The sequence below is a fragment of the Mobula birostris genome, chromosome 32 (assembly GCF_030028105.1).
Source record: "Mobula birostris isolate sMobBir1 chromosome 32, sMobBir1.hap1, whole genome shotgun sequence".
NCBI classification, from domain to species: Eukaryota; Metazoa; Chordata; class Chondrichthyes; order Myliobatiformes; family Myliobatidae; genus Mobula; species Mobula birostris.
Genome location: NC_092401.1, coordinates 7,910,067 through 7,923,173, shown reverse-complemented (window position 1 = coordinate 7,923,173; position 13,107 = coordinate 7,910,067).

Below are 13,107 nucleotides of genomic sequence, written 5' to 3'. Positions count from 1 at the left end.
TGCTGACGTTGGAGAGGGTACAGAGAAAATTCACTCGAATAATTCCGGGAATGAGAAGGTTAACATATGAGGAATGTTCGTCCGCTCTTGGACTGTATTCCTTGGAGTTTAGAAGAATGAGGGGAGACCTCATAGAAACATTTCGAATGTTGAAAGGCATGGACAGAGTGGATGTGGCAAAGTTGTTTCCCATGATGGGGGAGTCTAGTACGAGAGGGCATGACTTAAGGATTGAAAGGCACCCATTCAGAACAGAAATGCGAAGAAATTTTTTTAGCCAGGGGGTGGTGAATCTATGGAATTTGTTGCCATGGGCGGCAGTGGAGGCCAAGTCTTTGGGTGTATTTAAGGCAGAGATTGATAGGTATCTGAGCAGCCAGGGCATTAAAGGTTGTGGTGAGAAGGCGGGGCAGTGGGACTAAATGGGAGAATGGATCAGCTTATGATAAAATGGCAGAGCAGACTCGATGGGCCGAATGGCTGACTTCTGCTCCTTTGTCTTATGGTCTTATCATCTTATGGTGATTGCATGCTGGGAAATGGATTTTCACTTCACACCCAGACAGTGAGTTCACAGTCTGAGACGGGTTCAGTGGAATGACGTTGAACAGAGACAACTCTCCAGAAACAAAGTGAAGGAAAACTCAAACTCAGGTCAGGGATGGGTTGCTGCCATTTCACAGTCCAGGGTGCTGATGCATAAGGACACTGTACCAACAACAACTTCAGACAAACAACAAAGGGAGACGTGCATAAGGTGGAGCAGACTCTGTTTCCTGAGACTCAGCCTGGGCTCTCTGACAGCCCTGGGCTTGGCCAAGTTCCTTTAGGCCAAGCAGTTGTGGGCAGGCCTCCTGCAGTTTTCAGAGAGCGTGCTGAATTTCCTGAGACCTTGCTTGACCCTTACTAGTGTATTTGAATTTTATTGGCTGCTCCCCCTGCCACCTTGTTAGGGTGACATCCTCAAAATAAGGCTTTAAGCCTTTCAGGACAAAAACAAAAAGAAATCTTCACCCAGACAGCAGTAGAGATTAGTGCAGGAAAGTGGTGCTGAAGATGAAGGCCATTAGGTCATACTTGTTTAAATACTGGGGATCTGTTTGCTATCTTCCAGCCTGTAGGAAATGCTTTCAGATCAGTGTCAACCAGCATATCCATACTTGGTCACCTCTTCAAAACTGTCAGATGCAGTTCATCAGGAACTGCAGACTTTTAGTTAGCTCAGTCCCTCCCTCTCAGTGTTTTTCACTGACACCTCTGTCAATTCCTTCTCTCACAGGATTTCCCCCCACCCGCTTCAGCCTGCAAAAGACCGACATCAATTTTCTTTATATATTCATTCAAGGGAAGTGGGTTTTGCGGCTGAGCCAGCATTTGATTGCCCATCCCTCGCTGCCCTGAGATGGTGACGATGAGCTGCCTCCTTGAACCACAACAGGCCTTGAGGTTTGAGCTTTCTCACTGAAGAATCTCTTACTGCCTGCTTTCATATTCTGTGTCAGTTTGTTCCTGTATTCTGCCCCACTTTTCACTATAAAGCCTCGGTCCTCCTTTGCTGATTTCCCAAACCTCTGGTTCTGGCATTGTAATCAGCCTTGTCCTGTGATCTAATACAACCCTTGACTTCTCTCGCCAGCCACGATCAGAACTCTTCTCTTTTTTGTGCCTTAATGAGAGATAAATATATAGTTTACAACTTTACATAAATTCTTTGAAAAGCTATCCATTTCTGGTTTATTGTCAAATATTTTAAGTTAGTTTCCAAATCTATTTTAGTCATCTCACAGCTCATGACTTCTCCAATTTGCTTCCTTTAGATTTAAGATCCTGGTTTCAAATTGAGCTAAATGACCTTTAATAGACAATAGGTGTAGGAGTAGGCCATTCGGCCCCTCGAACCAGCACCGCCATTCACTGTGATCATGGCTGATCATCCGCAATCAGTATCCAGTTCCTGCCTTATCCCCATAACCTTTGATTCCACTATCTTTAAGAGCTCTATCCATCTCTTTTTTGAAAGCATCCAGAGACTTGGCCTCCACAGCCTTCTGGGGCAGAGCATTCCATATATCCACCACTCTCTGGGTGAAAAAGTTTTTCCTCAACTCCGTTCTAAATGGCCTACCCCTAATTCCTAAACTGTGGCCTTGATGTGAAATTCTGAAGGACCTTGTGAGATCTTCAAATTAACTATTTCTCATTAAACGAAAAACTGTTTAAAAATAATCCGTTTTTTCATTGGTTTCTCATCATGGAAGAGATCCCAATGATCTAGAAACATGGGGTGGCACGGTAGCATAGTGGTTAGCACAATGCTTTACAGTACAGGCGTCGCAGGTTCAATTCCTGCCCCTGCCTGTAAGGAGTTTGTATTTTTCCCGTGACCACATGGGTTTCTTCTGGGTGCTCTGGTTTCCTCCCAAAGTCCAAAGATGCATTGGTTCATCAACTTATTAGTTATTGTAAATTGTCCCGTGATTAGGCTGGGATTAAATCAGGGGATTGTTGGGCAGTGTGGCTCAAAGAGACTGATGGGCCTTGTCTGCACTGTATCTCATCAAAAAAAACAGGTTTAGAAATCTTATACACTCTGTAAACTGGTTCTATCATGTCTGAAATCCTGTCTGCCCTCTACCCTGGGCCCCCATTAATTTGCCTATCGCACCAGCAGGTCAACAGAGGATGCCATCTCCACAGCACTTCACTCTGCCCTGACCCATCTGGACAGCCCCAACTCTTACGTCAGAATACAGTTTATTGACTTTAGTTCGGCATTCAATACTGTGATCCCCTCCAAGCTGATCGCCAAACTTCGCCAGCTTGGTATCAGCGTATCCCTCTGCAATTGGACCTTGGACTTTCTGACTAACAGACCCCAATCAGTGAAGTTAGACAACCTCTCCTCCTCCACTCTCACCCTGAACACCGGCGTGGCTCAACGCCGTGTGCTGAGCCCTCTTCTGTACTCCCTTTTCACCTATGACTGCATTCCTGTACATGGTTCTAACTCCATAATCAAGTTCGCAGACGGCACCACAGTGGTTGGTCTGATCAGAGGGGATGACGAGACGACTTACAGGGATGAGGTCCAGCACCTGATCGACAACAACCTGGCCCTTAACACCCAGAAGACCAAGGAGATGATTGTGGACTTCAGGCATGCCAGGAGTCACACTCACGTCCCCATCTACATGAACGGAACTGTAGTGGAACGTGTATCAAGCTTCAAATTCCATGGTGTCCACATTTCTGAGGATCTCACTTGGTCCCTGAACTCCTCCATCCTGATCAAAAAGGTGTAACAGCGTCTTTATTTCCTGCGGAGCATCAAGAAAGCTCACCTCTATCCCAGGATACTGACGAACTTTTACCGCTGTACCATTGAGAGCATACTCACCAACTGCATCTCGGTATGGTATGGCAATTGTCCTGTATTGGACCGCAAAGCACCCTGCATTTGGTGAAAACTGCCCAGCAGGTTATCGGCACCTAATTGCCCACCATTGAGAACATCTACCATAAGCACTGCCTGGGCAGGGTGATAAGCATTATCAAGGATGCATCTCACCCTAACCATGGATTTTTTACTCTCCTCCCATCTGGTAGGCGCTACAGGAGCCTCCGCTCCCGCACCAGCAGGCACAAGAAGAGCTTCTTCCCTGAGGCTGTGACACTGCTGAACCTCTCATCACAGCACTAAGCAGTATAGCACCAATATTGTACTGTCTCAGTACTTTTATATTTGTGTGCTGTGGCACTTTTTTATTCACAGTTATTTTGTAAATAACACTATTCTTTGCATTTCTGGTCAAATGCTAAACGCATTTCCTTGGCTTTGTATCTGTACTCGGCACAATGACAATAAAGTTGAACCTAATCTAATCTAATCTAAATTTGTCCTGCACACTATTGCTGCTGATTGGTTTGCCCAGCCTGTATGCAGCTTCTTGTCTCGTACAGTTATTGTGTTTTTCTAGTTACACACACTTCTAATCTCATGAATTTTATACCCCACCCACATGATGAGAACTATTTAAAGCCCAATATGCTATTTGATTTTCTGAGCAACATTTTTTCCCTTTACTGTCTTTGTCCCATCCTTTGAAACCATTGCTGCCCAATTCCATTTCCATTTGTCTGTCACTTCTAAAAGTAAACACAAATACTTCATTCCCATCCTTGGCCATGTTACAACCCAACTATGAAATGGTTATTTGATTGTGCCCTTTTGCTTTTGGTTATTCTGCTATTTCTTCACGTAAAGAACCTTCAAGTTTATCTTTGCTTCATGAATTCTCACTGGAGTTACACCTCTCTGTCCCTTCCTGATGCATTCAGCTGGTCTTTACCCATTTTGTTCACCTACACTATTGCTTGGTCCTTTAACTTTTAAAGTTTCTCTTCACCCCACTCCTCCCCTGTCCATGCCTCCAATCCCAATCCCTGATGATCAGTTTTAAGCCACAGATATTTAATTTACTTAGTCTCTGGCCCTGGCCAATTTCAAGTGAAAGCACCAATGTGACACTTCCCTCTTTCCTAGTATTGGTGTCCCATGAACTGGAAGATATTTCTCCCACAGCAATCTTTGCACCATGCATTCTCTCCTCCAAAATCATTCTCCTTGTCGTCAAGTTCTGCTTTTCCAATTCATCATTAGCTGCTCATGTTTCTTAGCAGAATTTTCATCTTTGTTTTATCAATGTCTTTGGCTCCCAGATGGAGAAAGTCCAGAGTGTTTCTCAGCATAACCACTGACAAAGGGCTTTATCGCTATAACAGAGTGATATCTGCACCTGCACGCTGGCAGAAAGCTATGGGCCAGGTTCTGCAAGGCTGCCCAGGCGCTCAGTGTTACCTGGATGACATCATTGTTACAGGCAAGGATGACAAGGAACATCTCCAAAGCCTCAAAACAGTGTTAAAAGCTCAGAGCGTGTCGCGACAAGTGTGAGTTCTTTAAACCAAGCATCACTTACTGTGGCCACACAACTGATGCACAAGGATTACACAAGTGCACTGAGAAAATTTAAGCAGTGATGGATGGCCCAAGGCCAAAAGACGTGTCACAGCTGCAGTCCTTTTTAGGATTTGTAAGTGACTATAATAGGTTCCTGCCAAACCTGCTCCACCTCTTGAACTCATTACTATAGATCGAGTAGAAATGGCAGTGGACAAAGCAGTGTGAGGTGGCTTTCAAAAAGGTAAAGGAAATGGTGACATCAGATGCTATAATTACACACTATGATCCCATCCCCGTCACCATCGTTAAGTTTTGTAGCTTCAAAATATTAAACTAATTCAAAAAAGACGCAGGTGTCCAGGAATGCGCGTGTAACTTCACATTTACTTTAAGCAAGGGACTCACATATCACGTGGTAGTATAATGACATGTGTAATTAATATATTTATACTCATAACTTGTAATTAATTATTTAAATGAAGATGAATCCCTAATTAAACAACACATATTTACTCAAATATTATTGAAATATCACATACACACAGAAGTAAGTTCAAAACTTTGTTGATAGGAGCATAGCAGAGGTTTGAGGAAGCACCGAAGTCTCAAACTTGGCTGCAGTCTAGAACCTGCAGACCGGAGAAGAGGAGCAACTCACTGTTGGTGGGGAAGAGCATTGCTGAAACTGTGGAAGTACTGTGTGTAAATTGTGCACAAGGACTGCTGTGTAAATTGTGCAAGATGTTCAGAAGTGGGAGGGTGCATCTTGTGGTCTTTCAGTTTCTGTTTGCTGGTTGTGAGGATTGGGATTTTTAACCAATAACTAACGGTGAGACTGTGCTTTATTCCGAGACATGAGCACTGGGACTGAAATGCTATTCCTGACAAGGAATGTGATGCTCAGTTTGTTTTTATACAGGACACTTTTGCACTGGGGCTGATAGTAAATAGTTTTCTGATAGTAAACTCCAAGCGGTAATATATTTTGGACTTTATTGTGATTGTAGGGATCACCTCTGATCTGAACTGCATATATGCACAACTGGACAATGAATGAACCCATGAATAATATCTCACTTTTTTTTTGCTCTCTTTTTGCATTAAATTCATCTTTTTACGTATACGACTATTTCTTATTGTAATTTATAGTTTTTTATTTATTACCACAAAACACCAAACTTCATGACGCACTATATGGCAGTGATATTGAATTCAGATTCTGATTCTAAAGAGGAAGATCTGAATTCAGTCTGTGATTGAGTTTGGGCTTCTTTCATGGGAGACGCTGTTTAATCTCATCCTTTGCCAGATGCACCACAATACATAACTATGTAGTAAATACAGAAACTGGATCTGACTTTCCAGGAAGTCAATAAAAAAACATTTTGTGCATTAGAGTAAGATGATCTCAATCAAGACATTCATCCTTCGGGAATTCTCCCCATATCTCTTCGCTAAAAACTTGGATGAAAGCAAAAATGGAGGGTTATGTTCTGTGTAGGAGGGAAGGGTTAGATTGATTGGGGAGTAGTTTAAAAGTTGGCACAACATTGTGGTCCAAAGGGCCTGCATTAAATAGATTAGATTAGATTGGATTCAACTTTCTTGTTATTGTGTCGAGTACAGATACAAAGCCAATGAAATGCAGTTAGCATCTGACCAGAAATGCAAAGAATAGTGTTATTCACAACATAACTGCGAATAAAAAGTAAGTGCTACAGCACACAAGTACTGAGACAGTGCAATATGGATGCAATACTGCTTAGCGCTGTGATGCGAGGTTGAGCAATGTCACAGCCTCAAGGAAGAAGCTCTTCTTGTGTCTTCTGGTGCTGGAGCGGAGGCTCCTATAGCACCTACCAGATGGGAGGAGAGTAAAGAGTCCATGGTTAGGGTGAGATGCATCCTTGATAATGCTTATCGCCCTGCCCAGACAGCGTTTATGGTAGATGTTCTCAATGGTGGGCAATTGGGTGCGGATAATCCACTGGGCAGTTTTCACCACATGCTGGAGTGCTTTGCGGTCCGATACGGGACAATTGCCATACCACACTGAGATGCAGTTGGTGAGCATGCTCTCAATGGTACAGCGGTAAAAGTCCGTCAGTATCCTGGGAGAGAGGTGAGCTTTCTTGATGCTCCGCAGGAAATAAAGGCGCTGTTGTGTCTTTTTGATCAGGATGGAGGAGCTCAGGGACAAGGTGAGATCCTCGGAAATGTGGACACCAAGGAATTTGAAGCTTGATACGTGCTCTACTACAGTTCAGTTGATGTAGATGGGGGTCGTGAGTGTGGCTCCTAGCATGCCTGCAGTTCACAATGATCTCTTTGGGCCAGGTTGTTGTCGGTACACCACTCGGCCAGGTGCCGGACCTGTAGGCCGTCTCGTCATTCCTTCTGATCAGGCCAACAACCGTGGTGTCGTCTGCGAACTTGATTATGGAGCTCTGTAACCACTCTCCAGGCTATTTATATTACAGCTCAAGCAGCCTCCCATCTGGTCATTTCTCATCTGCTGAAGAAGCTGCTCACCGCCACTCTGTTTTCCCAGACTGTAGGGACAATAATTCTGGAAGAGGAGAGTGGACTCCATGAATCCACACGCTGCCAGACTGTGGGCAGTTCACTCATCTGTATCACACAACTGGCCTTCCAGTCCAGGGCAAGTTCAGTCCAAAACAAAAACAGAAACTGCTGCAAACACCGAGTAGCTTGACCTTGGAAATGTCGAGAGGAAGGAGAGACCTGACATGCACTGGAGTTGTGAGAAAAGAGATCAACAAGAACTTCCCAAGAATTAGAAGCAAAATACCCAGTGAATCAATAGAGGTGAAGCCTCCGATCATGTGATTTGTTCCTGCTGAAAAGAAAAAGGAGGAAGTAGTTGATGACAAATAGCCGTTGAGCACTACAGCACAAAAACAGGCCCTTTGGCCCTTCTAGTCCATGTTGGCCTCATCCCATCTACCCCCAGCCATATACCCCTCTATACCCCTCCAATACTTATCTAAACTTCTCCTGAATATTACAATTGAACCTGCATCTGCTATTTCCACTGGCAGCTTGTTGCACATTCCCAACACCCTCTGAGTGAAGAAGTTCTCCCTCAGGTGGATCTTTCACTCAGTGACAGGGGTTCCCAACTGTTTTCGTGCCACAGACCAATACCATTAGGCAAGGAGTCTGTAGACCCCAGGTTGCGAACCCCTGATGTATGACCTCCAGTCTTAGAACAAAGTCTGTATGCATTCACCCTATCTGTATCTCTTATTATTTTATTTACTTCTATAAGATCTCCCCTCTTTCTCCCTCATTCCAAAAAATAAAGTCTGAACCTATTCAACTCTCCCTATAAATCAGGTCCTCAAGTCCTGGCAATATCCTTGAAAATTTTCTCTGAACTCTATCAAGCTTATTGCTATCTTTCCATAGCTGGTGACCAGAACCCCATACACTGCTCCAAATTTGGTCTCACCAAAATCCTGATGAAGGCAGAGCAGTGGATATCATATATATGGATTTCAGTAAGGCATTTGATAAACTTCCCCATGTGAGGTTAATTCAGAAAGTAAGCAGGCATGGGATCCAAGGAGACCTTGCTTTGTGGATTGAGAATTGGCTTGCCCACAGAAGGCAAAGTGGTTGTAGATGGTTCGTATTCTGCATGAAGGTCGATGATCAGAGGAGTTTTGCAGGGATCTGTTCTGGGGCCCCTCCTCTTTGTGATTTCTATAAATGGCCTGGATGAGGAAGTAGAAGGGTGGGTTAGTAAGTTTGCTGATGCCACGAAAGCTGGGGGTGTTGTGGATAGTCTGAAGGATTGTCGGAGGTTACAGTGGGACACCAATAGGATGCAGAACTGGGCTGAGAAGTGGCAGGTGGAGTTCAAGCCAGATAAGTGTGAGGTGGTTCATTTTGGTAGGTCAACTTTGAAGACAGAATATAGTATATTAATGGTAAGACTCTTGGCAACGTGGAGGATCGGAGAAATCTTGGGATCGTGTCCATAGGACACTCAAAACTGTGCTGGTTGACAGTGTTGTTAAGAAGGCGTATGGTGTGTTGACCTTCATCAACCATGGGATTGAATTCAAAAGCTGTGAGGTAATGTTGCATTTATCTAAGACCTTAATTAGACCCCACTTGGAGTACTGGTCACCTCACTGCAGGAAGGATGTGGATGCTATGGACAGAGTGCAGAGGAGATTTATGTTACAAGGGGGGTGATGGGAGTGGACCCAAATGCAAGACACAGACACTGAAGGACTAGGAGCTGGACTAAGATTACCAAGAATGCAAGGGAAGTCGGGAAGAAACGACGCCTGCCATGGACACAGGCCCTGGATGAGACAAGGACACAGGGCCTAGGCTAGGACTAAGACTAGGGAAGTGGGATCTGGACGAGGAACTTGGAACTAGGAGCCTGGACTAGGATTCTGAGCCAGAGACTGGACAGGGACCTGGGGCATGGGTCTTGAATCAGGCTCGGAACCCGGATCCAGGTGAGGACTCAGGACTAGGAACAGACTAGACACTAGATAGTACTGGACTGGGACTGGACAAGGTACTAGGCCATGGCTTGGACTAGACGAGAGACTCCTGGGCTGGGCGAGGGAACTCCAGCACAGGACATGGCTCTTGAACTAGATTTGGCTCGGCTCTTGGACTTGGCTGGGTTAAGCTCTAGGGTACTGAGCTGGGACTCCTACTTGGGCTCGGAGCCACTGGGACCCTTCTAGGATGCAGGGCCAGGATGCTTTCCAGGATGCAGGGCCGGGATGACTGCCCAGGATATTTGCCAAGGTAACTGCTGAGGATATTTGATGAGGTCACTGCCAAGGATACTTGACAAAGGTAGCAGGCGAGGTAACCACCGGGGATTTGGAAGGGAGGGGAAGGGAACAGTCCGGGAGGGGATCCTTGGTTTGAGAGACATTTATGTGCCAGCCCAAAATGAGAATCAGGTGCCTCAATTAATGCACCCAATGGAACAAGGGAAAACAGGAAAACCCGGAATAAGGAGTCGACGGACCGGACCGTGAACTGGAATGCAGACCTCAGGGACCAGACCATGACAGTACTCCACCCCCCACTATGGGATCCTCCTGGCGACCTAACAAGCTTTCCCGGACTATGGACGACCTATGCGTGTGTGTGTGGGGGGGTGGGTGGGATTCAACAGGAGGGAACCCAGGATGGTGAGAATTAAATGACATTGTCTGCGTTGCTGGGTCCATGTATGACTGGACTGTTCTTTTACAAGGGGTGGTGATGGGAGTGGACCCAGATGCAAGACACAGACACTGAAGTACTAGGAACGAGACTTAAGATTATCAAGAATGCAAGGGAAGTTGGGAAGAAATGATGCCTGCCATGGCCACCGGCCCTGGACGAGATAAAGACACAGGGCCTGGGCTAGGACTAAAACTAGGAAAGTGGGACCTGGACAAGGAACTTGGAACTAGGAGCTTGGACTAGGACTCTGAGCCAGAGACTGGACAGGGACCCGGCACATGGGTCTTGAATCGCGCTCGGAACCCAGGTCCAGGCTAGGACTTGGGACTAGGAACAGACTAGACTGTCATAAGGGCGGTGGCTGGGAACGGACCCAAGTTCAAGACAAAAGAGCTAGGAGTCCGGGCTTGGACTCCAAGCCAGAGACTGGACAAGGACCCAGTACCTGGGTCTTGCTTCTAGCTCGGACCCCAGAAATAGGCAAGGATGAGGCTTGGCAGGCAGGCAGGATGAGGCAGAAATCTACAGGCTTGAAGCTTGAGGCTAGAGGCTAGAGACTTGGCTTGGCTTGGCAAGAGGCTAGAGGCTAGAGACTTGGCTTGGCTTGGCAGGAGGCTGGAGGCAGGAGACGAGGCAAGGCAAGGCTTGGCAGGAGGCTGGAGGCAGAAGACTTGAGGCGAGGCGAGGCTTGGCAGGAGGCTGGAGGCAGAAGACTTGAGGCGAGGCGAGGCTTGGCAGGAGGCTGGAGGCAGAAGACGTGAGGTGAGGCGAGGCTAGAGGCTGGAGGCAGGAGATGAGGTGAGGCGAGGCTGGAGGCTGGAGGCAGGAGACGAGGCGAGGTGAGGCTTGGCAGGAGGCTGGAGACTTGAGACTTGAGGCGAGGCTTGGCTCTTCCTGGGCAGGGCGCGGTTCTCCTGGGCAGGGCGCAGTACTCTTGGGCAGGGCGCGGTACTCCTGGGCAGGGCGCGGTACTCCTGGGCAGGGCGCGGTTCACCACCTGACAGGGGCAAGCGACAGGAAGGGACAGAACCAACCCCAGGTAACGGCAAGACGGCCTGGTCTACCTGGGCGGAGGCAAGGGACAGAAAGGGAGCTAGGTATAGGGTGGCTCCAGGACCAGACAGCAAGACAAGTCAAGGCTACAGGCAAAGCAAGGCAAGACAAGAACTTCAGGTGAGGCGAGAGTTACCGGCAAGACAAGGCAGGGCTTCAGGCGAGGAAACAGAAGGCAGAGGAAGGGATCCAAGGAGTAAAAACAAGAACAATCCAGCAGCCACGCCCTGGTCTCTGGAGGTATTTATGCAGCCAGTCCCAACGAGCATCAGCTGCCTCAATTAGCTCAACAAGGACAGAAACAGGGTAGATAGGAAAACCTAGAGCAAGGGTCGATGGACCGGACCTTGAACCGGAATACGGACTTCATGGACTGGACCATGACATAGACACTAGATAGTACTGGGAATACAAAGCCTGGACTGGGACCTGACGTGGTACTTGGACGTGGCTTGGACTAGATGAGAGACTCCTGGACTGGACGAGGGATCTCCAGCACAAGGCTGGGCAAGGGAACTCTTGGGCTGGGCCAGGGAACTTCAGCACAGGACGAGGAGACTCCAGCACAGGACGTGGTTCTTGAACTAGATTTGGCTCGGCCCTTGGACTTGGCTGAGTTAGGCTCTAGGGTACAGAGCCCGGACTCCTACTTGGGCTCAGAGACACCAGGACTCTTCTAGGATGCAGGGCTGGGATACTTTCCAGGATGCAGGGCCAGGACCCTTTTTAGGACGCAGGGCTGGGATGACTGCCGAGGATACTTGACAAGGATTCTGACAAAGTGGCAGGTGAGGTAACTGTTGGGGATGGGGAAGGGAACAGTCCAGCAGAAAATCCTTCGTTTGAGAGATATTTATGTGCCAGCCCATGATGAGAATCAGGTGCCTCAATTAAGGCACCCAATGGAACAAGGGAAAATAGGAAAACCCCGAAATAAGGTAACGACGGACCGGACTGTGAACCAGAATGTGGGCTTTATGGACTGGATCATGACAATTCACAAGGATGTTGCCTGGATTGGAGAGCATGCCATATGAGAATAGATTGAGTGAACTTGCCTTTTCTCCTTGGAGCGGTGGAGGATGAGAGGTGACTTGATAGAGGTGAATAAGATGGTGAGAGGCATTGATCATATGGACATCCAGAGGCTTTCTCCAGGGCTGAAATGGCTAACACAACAGGACGTAGTTTTAAGGTGCTTGGAAGTAGCTACAGGGGGGTTGTCAGGGGTAAGTTTTTCCACACAGAGTGATGGGTGTGTGGAATGCACTGCCAGCGGCCGTGGTGGAAGCTGATACAACAGGGTCTTTTAAGAGCCTCTTAGATATGTACACGGAGCTTAGAAAAGTAGAGGGTTATGTGGTAGGAAATTCTAGGCAGTTTCTAGACTAGGTTAAATGGTTGGCATAACATTGTGGGCCAAATGGCCTGTAACGTGCTGTAGATGTCTATGTCTATGTTCTAGGTTCTTCTACAATTTTAATATTACATCTAAACTATTATATTCAGTGCTCTGATTTATGAAGGCCATTGAGCCAAGAGGTCACTTTACGACCTCATGTACTTGTGATGCCACTTTCTAGGAATTATCAATCTGATAATTTGCTGATCCCTTTGTTGTACACTCCTCACTGTGTAAGTCCTATTCTGGTTTGTCCTCCCAACGTGCAACACCTCACACTTGTCTGCATTAAATTCCATCTCCCACTTCTCAGTCCATTTTTCCAACTGGTCCAGATCACACTGCATACTGTGATGTCCAGTATCTTGGTGTCAACCACAAATTTGCTGATCTACTTTACCACATTATCATCTAAATGTTTAATATGTATATATATTTATTGATTGAGATACAG